This window comes from Taudactylus pleione, unplaced genomic scaffold (genome assembly GCF_031769625.1).
Source record: "Taudactylus pleione unplaced genomic scaffold, aTauple2 ptg000550l, whole genome shotgun sequence".
In the NCBI taxonomy this organism is placed as follows: Eukaryota; Metazoa; Chordata; class Amphibia; order Anura; family Myobatrachidae; genus Taudactylus; species Taudactylus pleione.
The window spans coordinates 2,584,830-2,597,500 of NW_028284952.1; the positions used below are offsets into that span (position 1 = coordinate 2,584,830).

At 37.3% G+C, this 12,671-nt stretch overlaps 2 non-coding genes and 49 pseudogenes across 2 annotated transcripts; all 51 read left to right on the forward strand.

Moving 5' to 3' along the window:
• The first annotated feature begins 94 nt into the window (after positions 1-94).
• LOC148492991 (5S ribosomal RNA) lies at positions 95-213 on the forward strand (annotated as a pseudogene).
• Positions 214-564: 351 nt separating this feature from the next.
• LOC148492992 (5S ribosomal RNA) lies at positions 565-683 on the forward strand (annotated as a pseudogene).
• A 115-nt stretch (positions 684-798) lies between these two features.
• Positions 799-917, forward strand: LOC148492993 (5S ribosomal RNA; annotated as a pseudogene).
• A 116-nt stretch (positions 918-1,033) lies between these two features.
• Positions 1,034-1,152, forward strand: LOC148492994 (5S ribosomal RNA; annotated as a pseudogene).
• Positions 1,153-1,265: 113 nt separating this feature from the next.
• LOC148492995 (5S ribosomal RNA) lies at positions 1,266-1,384 on the forward strand (annotated as a pseudogene).
• Positions 1,385-1,500: 116 nt separating this feature from the next.
• LOC148492996 (5S ribosomal RNA) lies at positions 1,501-1,619 on the forward strand (annotated as a pseudogene).
• Positions 1,620-1,735: 116 nt separating this feature from the next.
• On the forward strand, positions 1,736-1,854 carry LOC148492997 (5S ribosomal RNA; annotated as a pseudogene).
• A 351-nt stretch (positions 1,855-2,205) lies between these two features.
• LOC148492998 (5S ribosomal RNA) lies at positions 2,206-2,324 on the forward strand. Its single transcript, XR_015870540.1, has one exon. It is a non-coding gene; the product is annotated as a 5S ribosomal RNA (ribosomal RNA).
• Positions 2,325-2,440: 116 nt separating this feature from the next.
• On the forward strand, positions 2,441-2,559 carry LOC148492999 (5S ribosomal RNA; annotated as a pseudogene).
• A 115-nt stretch (positions 2,560-2,674) lies between these two features.
• Positions 2,675-2,793, forward strand: LOC148493000 (5S ribosomal RNA; annotated as a pseudogene).
• Positions 2,794-2,909: 116 nt separating this feature from the next.
• On the forward strand, positions 2,910-3,028 carry LOC148493001 (5S ribosomal RNA; annotated as a pseudogene).
• A 115-nt stretch (positions 3,029-3,143) lies between these two features.
• On the forward strand, positions 3,144-3,262 carry LOC148493002 (5S ribosomal RNA; annotated as a pseudogene).
• A 116-nt stretch (positions 3,263-3,378) lies between these two features.
• LOC148493003 (5S ribosomal RNA) lies at positions 3,379-3,497 on the forward strand (annotated as a pseudogene).
• Positions 3,498-3,613: 116 nt separating this feature from the next.
• Positions 3,614-3,732, forward strand: LOC148493004 (5S ribosomal RNA; annotated as a pseudogene).
• A 116-nt stretch (positions 3,733-3,848) lies between these two features.
• On the forward strand, positions 3,849-3,967 carry LOC148493005 (5S ribosomal RNA; annotated as a pseudogene).
• A 116-nt stretch (positions 3,968-4,083) lies between these two features.
• On the forward strand, positions 4,084-4,202 carry LOC148493006 (5S ribosomal RNA; annotated as a pseudogene).
• Positions 4,203-4,317: 115 nt separating this feature from the next.
• LOC148493007 (5S ribosomal RNA) lies at positions 4,318-4,436 on the forward strand (annotated as a pseudogene).
• A 116-nt stretch (positions 4,437-4,552) lies between these two features.
• Positions 4,553-4,671, forward strand: LOC148493008 (5S ribosomal RNA; annotated as a pseudogene).
• Positions 4,672-4,786: 115 nt separating this feature from the next.
• On the forward strand, positions 4,787-4,906 carry LOC148493009 (5S ribosomal RNA; annotated as a pseudogene).
• A 116-nt stretch (positions 4,907-5,022) lies between these two features.
• LOC148493010 (5S ribosomal RNA) lies at positions 5,023-5,141 on the forward strand (annotated as a pseudogene).
• A 116-nt stretch (positions 5,142-5,257) lies between these two features.
• On the forward strand, positions 5,258-5,376 carry LOC148493011 (5S ribosomal RNA; annotated as a pseudogene).
• A 116-nt stretch (positions 5,377-5,492) lies between these two features.
• On the forward strand, positions 5,493-5,611 carry LOC148493012 (5S ribosomal RNA; annotated as a pseudogene).
• A 116-nt stretch (positions 5,612-5,727) lies between these two features.
• Positions 5,728-5,846, forward strand: LOC148493013 (5S ribosomal RNA; annotated as a pseudogene).
• A 116-nt stretch (positions 5,847-5,962) lies between these two features.
• On the forward strand, positions 5,963-6,081 carry LOC148493014 (5S ribosomal RNA; annotated as a pseudogene).
• A 116-nt stretch (positions 6,082-6,197) lies between these two features.
• Positions 6,198-6,316, forward strand: LOC148493015 (5S ribosomal RNA; annotated as a pseudogene).
• Positions 6,317-6,431: 115 nt separating this feature from the next.
• On the forward strand, positions 6,432-6,550 carry LOC148493016 (5S ribosomal RNA; annotated as a pseudogene).
• Positions 6,551-6,666: 116 nt separating this feature from the next.
• Positions 6,667-6,785, forward strand: LOC148493017 (5S ribosomal RNA; annotated as a pseudogene).
• A 351-nt stretch (positions 6,786-7,136) lies between these two features.
• Positions 7,137-7,255, forward strand: LOC148493018 (5S ribosomal RNA). Its single transcript, XR_015870541.1, has one exon. It is a non-coding gene; the product is annotated as a 5S ribosomal RNA (ribosomal RNA).
• Positions 7,256-7,371: 116 nt separating this feature from the next.
• Positions 7,372-7,490, forward strand: LOC148493019 (5S ribosomal RNA; annotated as a pseudogene).
• Positions 7,491-7,605: 115 nt separating this feature from the next.
• Positions 7,606-7,724, forward strand: LOC148493020 (5S ribosomal RNA; annotated as a pseudogene).
• A 116-nt stretch (positions 7,725-7,840) lies between these two features.
• On the forward strand, positions 7,841-7,959 carry LOC148493021 (5S ribosomal RNA; annotated as a pseudogene).
• Positions 7,960-8,074: 115 nt separating this feature from the next.
• Positions 8,075-8,193, forward strand: LOC148493022 (5S ribosomal RNA; annotated as a pseudogene).
• Positions 8,194-8,309: 116 nt separating this feature from the next.
• Positions 8,310-8,428, forward strand: LOC148493023 (5S ribosomal RNA; annotated as a pseudogene).
• A 116-nt stretch (positions 8,429-8,544) lies between these two features.
• Positions 8,545-8,663, forward strand: LOC148493024 (5S ribosomal RNA; annotated as a pseudogene).
• A 116-nt stretch (positions 8,664-8,779) lies between these two features.
• LOC148493025 (5S ribosomal RNA) lies at positions 8,780-8,898 on the forward strand (annotated as a pseudogene).
• Positions 8,899-9,013: 115 nt separating this feature from the next.
• On the forward strand, positions 9,014-9,132 carry LOC148493026 (5S ribosomal RNA; annotated as a pseudogene).
• Positions 9,133-9,248: 116 nt separating this feature from the next.
• LOC148493027 (5S ribosomal RNA) lies at positions 9,249-9,367 on the forward strand (annotated as a pseudogene).
• A 115-nt stretch (positions 9,368-9,482) lies between these two features.
• Positions 9,483-9,602, forward strand: LOC148493028 (5S ribosomal RNA; annotated as a pseudogene).
• A 116-nt stretch (positions 9,603-9,718) lies between these two features.
• Positions 9,719-9,837, forward strand: LOC148493029 (5S ribosomal RNA; annotated as a pseudogene).
• A 116-nt stretch (positions 9,838-9,953) lies between these two features.
• LOC148493030 (5S ribosomal RNA) lies at positions 9,954-10,072 on the forward strand (annotated as a pseudogene).
• A 116-nt stretch (positions 10,073-10,188) lies between these two features.
• Positions 10,189-10,307, forward strand: LOC148493031 (5S ribosomal RNA; annotated as a pseudogene).
• A 116-nt stretch (positions 10,308-10,423) lies between these two features.
• On the forward strand, positions 10,424-10,542 carry LOC148493032 (5S ribosomal RNA; annotated as a pseudogene).
• Positions 10,543-10,658: 116 nt separating this feature from the next.
• Positions 10,659-10,777, forward strand: LOC148493033 (5S ribosomal RNA; annotated as a pseudogene).
• A 116-nt stretch (positions 10,778-10,893) lies between these two features.
• Positions 10,894-11,012, forward strand: LOC148493034 (5S ribosomal RNA; annotated as a pseudogene).
• Positions 11,013-11,128: 116 nt separating this feature from the next.
• LOC148493035 (5S ribosomal RNA) lies at positions 11,129-11,247 on the forward strand (annotated as a pseudogene).
• A 116-nt stretch (positions 11,248-11,363) lies between these two features.
• LOC148493036 (5S ribosomal RNA) lies at positions 11,364-11,482 on the forward strand (annotated as a pseudogene).
• A 115-nt stretch (positions 11,483-11,597) lies between these two features.
• LOC148493037 (5S ribosomal RNA) lies at positions 11,598-11,716 on the forward strand (annotated as a pseudogene).
• A 116-nt stretch (positions 11,717-11,832) lies between these two features.
• Positions 11,833-11,951, forward strand: LOC148493038 (5S ribosomal RNA; annotated as a pseudogene).
• Positions 11,952-12,066: 115 nt separating this feature from the next.
• Positions 12,067-12,186, forward strand: LOC148493039 (5S ribosomal RNA; annotated as a pseudogene).
• Positions 12,187-12,302: 116 nt separating this feature from the next.
• On the forward strand, positions 12,303-12,421 carry LOC148493040 (5S ribosomal RNA; annotated as a pseudogene).
• Positions 12,422-12,537: 116 nt separating this feature from the next.
• On the forward strand, positions 12,538-12,656 carry LOC148493041 (5S ribosomal RNA; annotated as a pseudogene).
• Positions 12,657-12,671: the final 15 nt, after the last annotated feature.

The following is a 12,671-nucleotide window of genomic DNA, read 5'->3' on the forward strand; positions in this document are numbered from 1 at the left end:
TTTTCTATTACATTTTACATTACATTTTTTCAACTTATCAATGAATTTACTTGAGTTAAGAAGTAAAAGAGGTCTAAAGTTAATGTTTTTGAGCACCTACAGTCAAACCACACTGGACATGCACAATCTCGTCTGATCTTGGAAGCTATGCAGTGTTGGGCCTGGTTAGTACTTGGATGGGAGACCCCCTGGGAATACCAGGTGCTGTAGGTAATTTTATACTGCCATAACATTCTTTTCTATTACATTTTACATTAAATTTTTTCAACATATCAATGAATTTACTTGAGTTAAGAAGTAATAGAGGTCTAAATTTAATGCTTTTGAGCAACTACAGCCAAACCACACTGGACATGCCCAATCTCATCTGATCTTGTAAGCTTTGCTGTGTTGGGCCTGGTTTGTACTTGGATGGGAGACCACCTGGGAATACCAGTACCTGTTGGAAATTTTATACAGCCATAACATTCTTTTCTATTACATTTTACATCTAATATTTTCAACTTATCAATGAATTTACTTGAGTTAAGAAGTAAAAGAGGTCTAAAATTAATGTTTTTGAGCACCTACAGCCAAACCACACTGGACATTCCCAATCTTGTTTGATCTTGGAAACTATGTAGTGTTGGGCCTGGTTAGTACTTGGATGGGAGACCACCTGGGAATACCAGGTGCTGTAGGTAATTTTATACTGCCATAACATTCTTTTCTATTACATTTTACATTTAATTTTTTCAGCTTATCAATGAATTTACTTGAGTTAAGAAGTAATAGAGGTCTAAAGTTAAGGCTTTGGGCACCTACAGCCAAACCACACTGGACATGCCCAATCTCGTCTGATCTTGGAAGCTATGCAGTGTTGGGCCTGGTTAGTACTTGGATGGGAGACCACCTGGGACTACCAGGTGCTGTAGGTAATTTTATATAGTCATAACATTCTTTTCTATTACATTTTACATTCCATTTTTTCAACTTATCAATGAATTAACTTGAGTTAAGAAGTAAAAGAGGTCTAAAGTTAATGTTTTTGAGCACCTACAGTCAAACCACACTGGACATGCCCAATCTCGTCTGATCTTGAAAGCTATGCAGTGTTGGGCCTGGTTAGTACTTGGATGGGAGACCACCTGGGAATGCGAGGTGCTGTAGGTAATTTTATACTACCATAACATTCTTTTCTATTACATTTTTCATTTCATTTTTCAACTAATCATTGAATTTACTTGAGTTAAGAAGTAAGAGGTCTAAAGTTAATGTTTTTGAGCACCTACAGCCAAACCACACTGGACATGCCCAATCTCGTCTGAACTTGGAAGCTATGCAGTGTTGGGCCTGGTAAGTACTTGGATGGGAGACCACCTGGGAATACCAGGTGCTGTAGATAATTTTATACTGCCATAACATTCTTTTCTATTACATTTTACATTTAATTTTTTCAACTTATCAATGAATTTACTTGAGTTAAGAAGTAATAGAGGTCTAAAGTTAATGGTTTTGAGCACCTACAGCCAAACCACACTGGACATGCCCAATCTCATCTGATCTTGGAAGCTATGCAGTGGTGGGCCTCGTTAGTACTTGGATGGGAGACCACCTAGTAATCCCAGGTGCTGTAGGTAATTTTATACTGCCATAACAGTCTATTCTATTACATTTTACATTTAATTTTTTCAACTTATCAATGAATTTACTTGAGTTAAGAAGTAATAGAGGTCTAAAGTTAATGCTATTGAGCACCTACAGCCAAACCACACTGAACATGCCCAATCTTGTTTGATCTTGGAAGCTATGCAGTGTTGGGCCTGGTTAGTACTTGGACGGGAGACCACTTGGGAATACCAGGTGCTGTAGGAAATTTTATATAGCCATAACATTCTTTTCTATTAAATTTTACATTACATTTTTTCAACTTATCAATGAATTTACTTGAGTTAAAAAGTAAAAGAGGTCTAAAGTTAATGTTTTTGAGCACCTACAGCCAAACCACACTGGACATGCCCAATCTCGTCTGATCTTATAAGCTATGCAGTGTTGGGCCTGGTTTGTACTTGGATGGGAGACCACCTTGGAATTGCAGTTGCTGTAGGAAATTTTATACAGCCAAAACATTCTTTTCTATTACATTTTACATTTAATTTTTTCAACTTATCAATGAATTTACTTGAGTTAAGAAGTAAAAGAGGTCTAAAGTTAATGTTTTTGAGCACCTACAGCCAAACCACACTGGACATGCCCAATCTCGTCTGATCTTGGAAGTTATGCAGTGTTGGGCCTGGTTAGTACTTGGATGGGAGACCACCTGGGAATACCAGGAGCTGTAGGTAATTTTATACTGCCATAACATTATTTTCTATTACATTTTACATTTAATTTTTTCAACTTATCAATGAATTTACTTGAGTTAAGAAGTAATAGAGGTCTAAAGTTAATGTTTTTGAGCACCTACAGCCAAACCACACTGGACATGCCCAATCTCGTCTGATATTGGAAGCTATGCAGTGTTGGGCCTGGTTAGTACTTGGATGGGAGAACACATGGGAATACCAGGTGCAATAGGTAATTTTATACTGCCATAACATTCTTTTCTATTACATTTTACATTTCATTTTTCAACTAATCATTGAATTTGCTTGAGTTAAGAAGTAAAAGAGGTCTAAAGTTAATGTTTTTGAGCACCTACAGCCAAACTATACTGGACATGCCCAATCTCATCTGATCTTGGAAGCTATGCAGTGTTGGGCCTTGTTCGTACTTGGATGGGAGACTCCCTGGGAATGCCAGGTGCTGTAGGTAATTTTATGCAGCCATAACATTCTTTTCTATTACATTTTACTTTTAATTTTTTCAACTTATCAATGAATTTACTTGAGTTAAGAAGTAAAAGAGGTCTAAAGTTAATGTTTTTGAGCACCTACAGTCAAACCACAGAGGACATGCCCAATCTCATCTGTTCTTGGAAGTTATGCAGTGTTGGGCCTGGTTAGTACTTGGATGGGAGACCACCTGGGAATACTAGGAGCTGTAGGTAATTTTATACTGCCAAAACATTCTTTTCTATTACATTTTACATTTCATTTTTCAACTTATCATTGAATTTACTTGAGTTAAGCAGTAAAAGAGGTCTAAAGTTAATGTTTTTGAGCACCTACAGCCAAACCGCACTGGACATGCCCAATCTCGTCTGATTTTGGAAGCTATGCAGTGTTGGGCCTGGTTAGTACTTGGATGGGAGACCACCTAGGAATCCCAGGTGCTGTAGGTAATTTTATACTGCCATAACAGTCTATTCTATTACATTTTACATTTAATTTTTTCAACTTATCAATGAATTTACTTGAGTTAAGAAGTAATAGAGGTCTAAAGTTAATGCTTTTGAGCACCTACAGCCAAACCACACTGGACATGCCCAATCTCGTTTGGTCTTGGAAGCTATGCAGTGTTGGGCATGGTTAGTACTTGGATGGGAGACCACCTGGGAATACCAGGTGCTGTAGGTAATTTTATATAGCCATAACATTCTTTTCTATTACATTTTACATTACATTTTTTCAACTTATCAATGAATTTACTTGAGTTAAGAAGTAAAAGAGGTCTAAAGTTAATGTTTTTGAGCACCTACAGCCAAAGCACACTGGACAATAACAATCTCATCTGATCTTGGAAGCTATGCAGTGTTGGGCCTGGTTAGTACTTCGATGGGAGACCACCTAGGAATCCCAGATGCTGTAGGTAATTTTATACTGCCATAACATTCTTTTCTATTACATTTTACATTTAATTTTTTCAACTTATCAATGAATTTACTTGAGTTAAGAAGTAAAAGAGGTCTAAAATTAATGTTTTTGAGCGCCTACAGCCAAACCACACTGGACATGCCCAATCTCGTCTGATCTTGCAAACTATGCAGTGTTGGGCCTGGTTTGTACTTGGATGGGAAACCACCTGGGAATACCAGGTGCTGTAGGTAATTTTAGACAGCCAAAACATTCTTTTCTATTACATTTTACATTTAATTTTTTCAACTTATCAATGAATTTACTTGAGTTAAGAAGTAAAACAGGTCTAAAGTTAATGTTTTTGAGCACCTACAGCCAAACCACGCTGGACTTGCCCAATCTCATCTGATCTTGGAAACTATGCAGTGTTGGGCCTGGTTAGTACTTGGATGGGAGACCACCTGGGAATACCAGGAGCTGTAGATAATTTTATACTGCCATAACATTCTTTTCTATTACATTTTACATTTCATTTTTCAAATAATCATTGAATTTACTTGGGTTAAGAAGTAAAAGAGGTCTAAAGTTAATGTTTTTGAGCACCTACAGCCAAACCACACTGGACATGCCCAATCTTGTCTGAACTTGGAAGCTAAGCAGTGTTGTGCGTGGTTAGTGTTTGGATGGGAGACCACCTGGGAATACCAGGTGCTGTAGGTAATTTTATACTGCCATAACATTCTTTTCTATTACATTTTACATTTAATTTTTTCAACTTATCAATGAATTTACTTGAGTTAAGAAGTAATAGAGGTCTAAAGTTAATGGTTTTGGGCACCTACAGCCAAACCACACTGGACATGCCCAATCTCGTCTGATCTTGGAAGCTATGCAGTGTTGGGCCTGGTTAGTACTTGGATTGGAGACCACCTGGGAATACCAGGAGCTGTAGGTAATTTTATACTGCCAAAACATTCTTTTCTATTACATTTTACATTTCATTTTTCAACTTATCATTGAATTTACTTGAGTTAAGAAGTAAAAGAGGTCTAAAGTTAATGTTTTTGAGCACCTACAGCCAAACCACACTGGACATGCCCAATCTAGTCTGATTTTGGAAGGCTATGCAGTGTTGGGCCTGGTTAGTACTTGGATGGGAGACCACCTAGGAATCCCAGGTGCTGTAGGTAATTTTATACTGCCATAACAGTCTATTCTATTACATTTTACATTTAATTTTTTCAACTTATCAATGAATTTACTTGAGTTAAGAAGTAATAGAGGTCTAAAGTTAATGCTTTTGAGCATCTACAGCCAAACCACACTGGACATGCCCAATCTCATCTGATCTTGGAAGCTATGTAGTGTTGGGCCTGGTTAGTACTTGGATGGGAGACCCCCTGGGAATGCCAGGTGCTGTAGGTAATTTTATACTACCATAACATTCTTTTCTATTACATTTTACATTTAATTTTTTTAACTTATCAATGAATTTACTTGAGTTAATAAGTAATAGAGGTCTAAAGTTAATGTTTTTGAGCACCGACAGCCAAACCACACTGGACATGCCCAATCTCGTCTGATCTTGGAAGCAATGCGGTGTTTGGCCTGGTTACTACTTGGGTGGGAGACCACCTGGGAATACCAGGTGCTGTAGGTAATTTTATACAGCCAAAACATTCTTTTCTATTACAATTTACATTTAATTTTTTCAACTTATCAATGAATTTACTTGAGTTAAGAAGTAAAAGAGGTCTAAAGTTAATGTTTTTGAGCACCTACAGCCAAAGCACACTGGACATGCCCAATCTCGTCTGATCTTGGAAGCTATGCAGTGGTGGGCCTCGTTAGTACTTGGATGGGAGACCACCTAGTAATCCCAGGTGCTGTAGGTAATTTTATACTGCCATAACATTCTTTTCTATTACATTTTACATTACATTTTTTCAACTTATCAATGAATTTACTTGAGTTAAGAAGTAAAAGAGGTCTAAAGTTAATGTTTTTGAGCACCTACAGTCAAACCACACTGGACATGCCCAATTTCATCTGATCTTGGAAGCTATGCAGTGTTGGGCCTGGTTAGTACTTGGATGGGAGACCACCTGGGAATACCAGGTGCTGTAGGTAATTTTATACTGCCATAACATTCTTTTCCATTACATTTTACATTTAATTTTTTCAACTTATCAATGAATTTACTTGAGTTAAGAAGTAAAAGAGGTCTAAAGTTAATGTTTTTGAGCACCTACTGCCAAACCACACTGGACATGCCCAATCTTGTTTGATCTTGGAAGCTATGCAGTATTAAGCCTGGTTAGTACTTGGATGGGAGACCACCTGGGAATACCAGGTGCTGTAGGTAATTTTATAGTGCCATGACATTCTTTTCTATTACATTTTACATTTAATTTTTTCAACTTATCAATGAATTTACTTGAGTTAAGAAGTAATAGAGGTCTAAAGATAATGGTTTTGGGCACCTACAGCCAAACCACACTGGACATGCCCAATCTCATCTGATCTTGAAAGCTATGCAGTGTTGGGCCTGGTTAGTACTTGGATGGGAGACAACCTGGGAATACCAAGAGCTGTAGGTAATTTTATACTGCCAAAACATTCTTTTCTATTACATTTTACATTTCATTTTTCAACTTATCATTGAATTTACTTGAGTTAAGAAGTAAAAGAGGTCTAAAGTTAATGTTTTTGAGCACATACAGCCAAACCACACTGGACATGCCCAATCTCGTCTGATCTTGGAAGCTATGCAGTGTTGGGCCTGGTTAGTACTTTGATGGGAGACCACCTAGGAATCCCAGGTGCTGTAGGTAATTTTATACTGCCATAACAGTCTATTCTATTACATTTTACATTTAATTTTTTCAACTTATCAATGAATTTACTTGAGTTAAGAAGTAATAGAGGTCTAAAGTTAATGCTATTGAGCACCTACAGCCAAACCACACTGGACATGCCCAATCTTGTTTGATCTTGGAAGCTATGCAGTGTTGGGCCTGGTTAGTACTTGGACGGGAGACCACTTGGGAATACCAGGTGCTGTAGGAAATTTTATATAGCCATAACATTCTTTTCTATTAAATTTTACATTACATTTTTTCAACTTATCAATGAATTTACTTGAGTTAAAAAGTAAAAGAGGTCTAAAGTTAATGTTTTTGAGCACCTACAGCCAAACCACACTGGACATGCCCAATCTCGTCTGATCTTATAAGCTATGCAGTGTTGGGCCTGGTTTGTACTTGGATGGGAGACCACCTTGGAATTGCAGTTGCTGTAGGAAATTTTATACAGCCAAAACATTCTTTTCTATTACATTTTACATTTAATTTTTTCAACTTATCAATGAATTTACTTGAGTTAAGAAGTAAAAGAGGTCTAAAGTTAATGTTTTTGAGCACCTACAGCCAAACCACACTGGACATGCCCAATCTCGTCTGATCTTGGAAGTTATGCAGTGTTGGGCCTGGTTAGTACTTGGATGGGAGACCACCTGGGAATACCAGGAGCTGTAGGTAATTTTATACTGCCATAACATTATTTTCTATTACATTTTACATTTAATTTTTTCAACTTATCAATGAATTTACTTGAGTTAAGAAGTAATAGAGGTCTAAAGTTAATGTTTTTGAGCACCTACAGCCAAACCACACTGGACATGCCCAATCTCGTCTGATATTGGAAGCTATGCAGTGTTGGGCCTGGTTAGTACTTGGATGGGAGAACACATGGGAATACCAGGTGCAATAGGTAATTTTATACTGCCATAACATTCTTTTCTATTACATTTTACATTTCATTTTTCAACTAATCATTGAATTTGCTTGAGTTAAGAAGTAAAAGAGGTCTAAAGTTAATGTTTTTGAGCACCTACAGCCAAACTATACTGGACATGCCCAATCTCATCTGATCTTGGAAGCTATGCAGTGTTGGGCCTTGTTCGTACTTGGATGGGAGACTCCCTGGGAATGCCAGGTGCTGTAGGTAATTTTATGCAGCCATAACATTCTTTTCTATTACATTTTACTTTTAATTTTTTCAACTTATCAATGAATTTACTTGAGTTAAGAAGTAAAAGAGGTCTAAAGTTAATGTTTTTGAGCACCTACAGTCAAACCACAGAGGACATGCCCAATCTCATCTGTTCTTGGAAGTTATGCAGTGTTGGGCCTGGTTAGTACTTGGATGGGAGACCACCTGGGAATACTAGGAGCTGTAGGTAATTTTATACTGCCAAAACATTCTTTTCTATTACATTTTACATTTCATTTTTCAACTTATCATTGAATTTACTTGAGTTAAGCAGTAAAAGAGGTCTAAAGTTAATGTTTTTGAGCACCTACAGCCAAACCGCACTGGACATGCCCAATCTCGTCTGATTTTGGAAGCTATGCAGTGTTGGGCCTGGTTAGTACTTGGATGGGAGACCACCTAGGAATCCCAGGTGCTGTAGGTAATTTTATACTGCCATAACAGTCTATTCTATTACATTTTACATTTAATTTTTTCAACTTATCAATGAATTTACTTGAGTTAAGAAGTAATAGAGGTCTAAAGTTAATGCTTTTGAGCACCTACAGCCAAACCACACTGGACATGCCCAATCTCGTTTGGTCTTGGAAGCTATGCAGTGTTGGGCATGGTTAGTACTTGGATGGGAGACCACCTGGGAATACCAGGTGCTGTAGGTAATTTTATATAGCCATAACATTCTTTTCTATTACATTTTACATTACATTTTTTCAACTTATCAATGAATTTACTTGAGTTAAGAAGTAAAAGAGGTCTAAAGTTAATGTTTTTGAGCACCTACAGCCAAAGCACACTGGACAATAACAATCTCATCTGATCTTGGAAGCTATGCAGTGTTGGGCCTGGTTAGTACTTCGATGGGAGACCACCTAGGAATCCCAGATGCTGTAGGTAATTTTATACTGCCATAACATTCTTTTCTATTACATTTTACATTTAATTTTTTCAACTTATCAATGAATTTACTTGAGTTAAGAAGTAAAACAGGTCTAAAGTTAATGTTTTTGAGCACCTACAGCCAAACCACGCTGGACTTGCCCAATCTCATCTGATCTTGGAAACTATGCAGTGTTGGGCCTGGTTAGTACTTGGATGGGAGACCACCTGGGAATACCAGGAGCTGTAGATAATTTTATACTGCCATAACATTCTTTTCTATTACATTTTACATTTCATTTTTCAAATAATCATTGAATTTACTTGGGTTAAGAAGTAAAAGAGGTCTAAAGTTAATGTTTTTGAGCACCTACAGCCAAACCACACTGGACATGCCCAATCTTGTCTGAACTTGGAAGCTAAGCAGTGTTGTGCGTGGTTAGTGTTTGGATGGGAGACCACCTGGGAATACCAGGTGCTGTAGGTAATTTTATACTGCCATAACATTCTTTTCTATTACATTTTACATTTAATTTTTTCAACTTATCAATGAATTTACTTGAGTTAAGAAGTAATAGAGGTCTAAAGTTAATGGTTTTGGGCACCTACAGCCAAACCACACTGGACATGCCCAATCTCGTCTGATCTTGGAAGCTATGCAGTGTTGGGCCTGGTTAGTACTTGGATTGGAGACCACCTGGGAATACCAGGAGCTGTAGGTAATTTTATACTGCCAAAACATTCTTTTCTATTACATTTTACATTTCATTTTTCAACTTATCATTGAATTTACTTGAGTTAAGAAGTAAAAGAGGTCTAAAGTTAATGTTTTTGAGCACCTACAGCCAAACCACACTGGACATGCCCAATCTAGTCTGATTTTGGAAGGCTATGCAGTGTTGGGCCTGGTTAGTACTTGGATGGGAGACCACCTAGGAATCCCAGGTGCTGTAGGTAATTTTATACTGCCATAACAGTCTATTCTATTACATTTTACATTTAATTTTTTCAACTTATCAATGAATTTACTTGAGTTAAGAAGTAATAGAGGTCTAAAGTTAATGCTTTTGAGCATCTACAGCCAAACCACACTGGACATGCCCAATCTCATCTGATCTTGGAAGCTATGTAGTGTTGGGCCTGGTTAGTACTTGGATGGGAGACCCCCTGGGAATACCAGGTGCTGTAGGTAATTTTATACTACCATAACATTCTTTTCTATTACATTTTACATTTAATTTTTTTAACTTATCAATGAATTTACTTGAGTTAATAAGTAATAGAGGTCTAAAGTTAATGTTTTTGAGCACCGACAGCCAAACCACACTGGACATGCCCAATCTCGTCTGATCTTGGAAGCAATGCGGTGTTTGGCCTGGTTACTACTTGGGTGGGAGACCACCTGGGAATACCAGGTGCTGTAGGTAATTTTATACAGCCAAAACATTCTTTTCTATTACAATTTACATTTAATTTTTTCAACTTATCAATGAATTTACTTGAGTTAAGAAGTAAAAGAGGTCTAAAGTTAATGTTTTTGAGCACCTACAGCCAAAGCACACTGGACATGCCCAATCTCGTCTGATCTTGGAAGCTATGCAGTGTTGGGCCTGGTTAGTACTTGGATGGGAGACCACTTGGGAATACCAGGTGCTGTAGGTAATTTTATATAGCCATAACATTCTTTTCTATTACATTTTACATTACATTTTTTCAACTTATCAATGAATTTACTTGAGTTAACAAGTAAAAGAGGTCTAAAGTTAATGCTTTTGAGCACCTACAGCCAAACCACACTGGACATGCCCAATCTTGTTTGATCTTGGAAGCTATGCAGTGTTGGGCCTGGTTAGTACTTGGACGGGAGACCACTTGGGAATACCAGGTGCTGTAGGAAATTTTATATAGCCATAACATTCTTTTCTATTAAATTTTACATTACATTTTTTCAACTTATCAATGAATTTACTTGAGTTAAAAAGTAAAAGAGGTCTAAAGTTAATGTTTTTGAGCACCTGCTGTCAAACCACACTGGACATGCCCAATCTTGTCTGATCTTGAAAGCTATGCAGTGTTGGGCCTGGTTAGTACTTTGATGGGAGACCCCCTGGGAATGCCAGGTGCTGTAGGTAATTTTATACTGCCATAACATTCTTTTCTATTACATTTTACATTTACTTTTTTCAACTTATCAATGAATTTACTTGAGTTAAGAAGTAATAGAGGTCTAAATTTAATGCTTTTGAGCACCTACAGCCAAACCACACTGGACATGCCCAATCTCGTCTGATCTTATAAGCTATGCAGTGTTGGGCCTGGTTTGTACTTGGATGGGAGACCACCTTGGAATTGCAGGTGCTGTAGGAATTTTTATACAGCCAAAACATTCTTTTCTATTACATTTTACATTTAATTTTTTCAACTTATCAATGAATTTACTTGAGTTAAGAAGTAAAAGAGGTCTAAAGTTAATGTTTTTGAGCACCTACAGCCAAACCACACTGGACATGCCCAATCTCGTCTGATCTTGGAAGTTATGCAGTGTTGGGCCTGGTTAGTACTTGGATGGAAGACCACCTGGGAATACCAGGAGCTGTAGGTAATTTTATACTGCCATAACATTATTTTCTATTACATTTTACATTTAATTTTTTCAACTTATCAATGAATTTACTTGAGTTAAGAAGTAATAGAGGTCTAAAGTTAATGTTTTTGAGCACCTACAGTCTAACCACACTGGACATGCCCAATCTCGTCTGATATTGGAAGCTATGCAGTGTTGGGCCTGGTTAGTACTTGGATGGGAGAACACATGGGAATACCAGGTGCAATAGGTAATTTTATACTGCCATAACATTCTTTTCTATTACATTTTACATTTCATTTTTCAACTAATCATTGAATTTGCTTGAGTTAAGAAGTAAAATAGGTCTAAAGTTAATGTTTTTGAGCACCTACAGCCAAACTATACTGGACATGCCCAATCTCGTCTGATCTTGGAAGCTATGCAGTGTTGGGCCTTGTTCGTACTTGGATGGGAGACTACCTGGGAATGCCAGGTGCTGTAGGTAATTTTATGCAGCCATAACATTCTTTTCTATTACATTTTACTTTTAATTTTTTCAACTTATCAATGAATTTACTTGAGTTAAGAAGTAAAAGAGGTCTAAAGTTAATGTTTTTGAGCACCTACAGTCAAACCACAGAGGACATGCCCAATCTCATCTGTTCTTGGAAGTTATGCAGTGTTGGGCCTGGTTAGTACTTGGACGGGAGACCACCTGGGAATACTAGGAGCTGTAGGTAATTTTATACTGCCAAAACATTCTTTTCTATTACATTTTACATTTCATTTTTCAACTTATCATTGAATTTACTTGAGTTAAGCAGTAAAAGAGGTCTAAAGTTAATGTTTTTGAGCACCTACAGCCAAACCACACTGGACATGCCCAATCTAGTCTGATTTTGGAAGGCTATGCAGTGTTGGGCCTGGTTAGTACTTGGATGGGAGACCACCTAGGAATCCCAGGTGCTGTAGGTAATTTTATACTGCCATAACAGTCTATTCTATTACATTTTACATTTAATTTTTTCAACTTATCAATGAATTTACTTGAGTTAAGAAGTAATAGAGGTCTAAAGTTAATGCTTTTGAGCATCTACAGCCAAACCACACTGGACATGCCCAATCTCATCTGATCTTGGAAGCTATGTAGTGTTGGGCCTGGTTAGTACTTGGATGGGAGACCCCCTGGGAATACCAGGTGCTGTAGGTAATTTTATACTACCATAACATTCTTTTCTATTACATTTTACATTTAATTTTTTTAACTTATCAATGAATTTACTTGAGTTAATAAGTAATAGAGGTCTAAAGTTAATGTTTTTGAGCACCGACAGCCAAACCACACTGGACATGCCCAATCTCGTCTGATCTTGGAAGCAATGCGGTGTTTGGCCTGGTTACTACTTGGGTGGGAGACCACCTGGGAATACCAGGTGCTGTAGGTAATTTTATACAGCCAA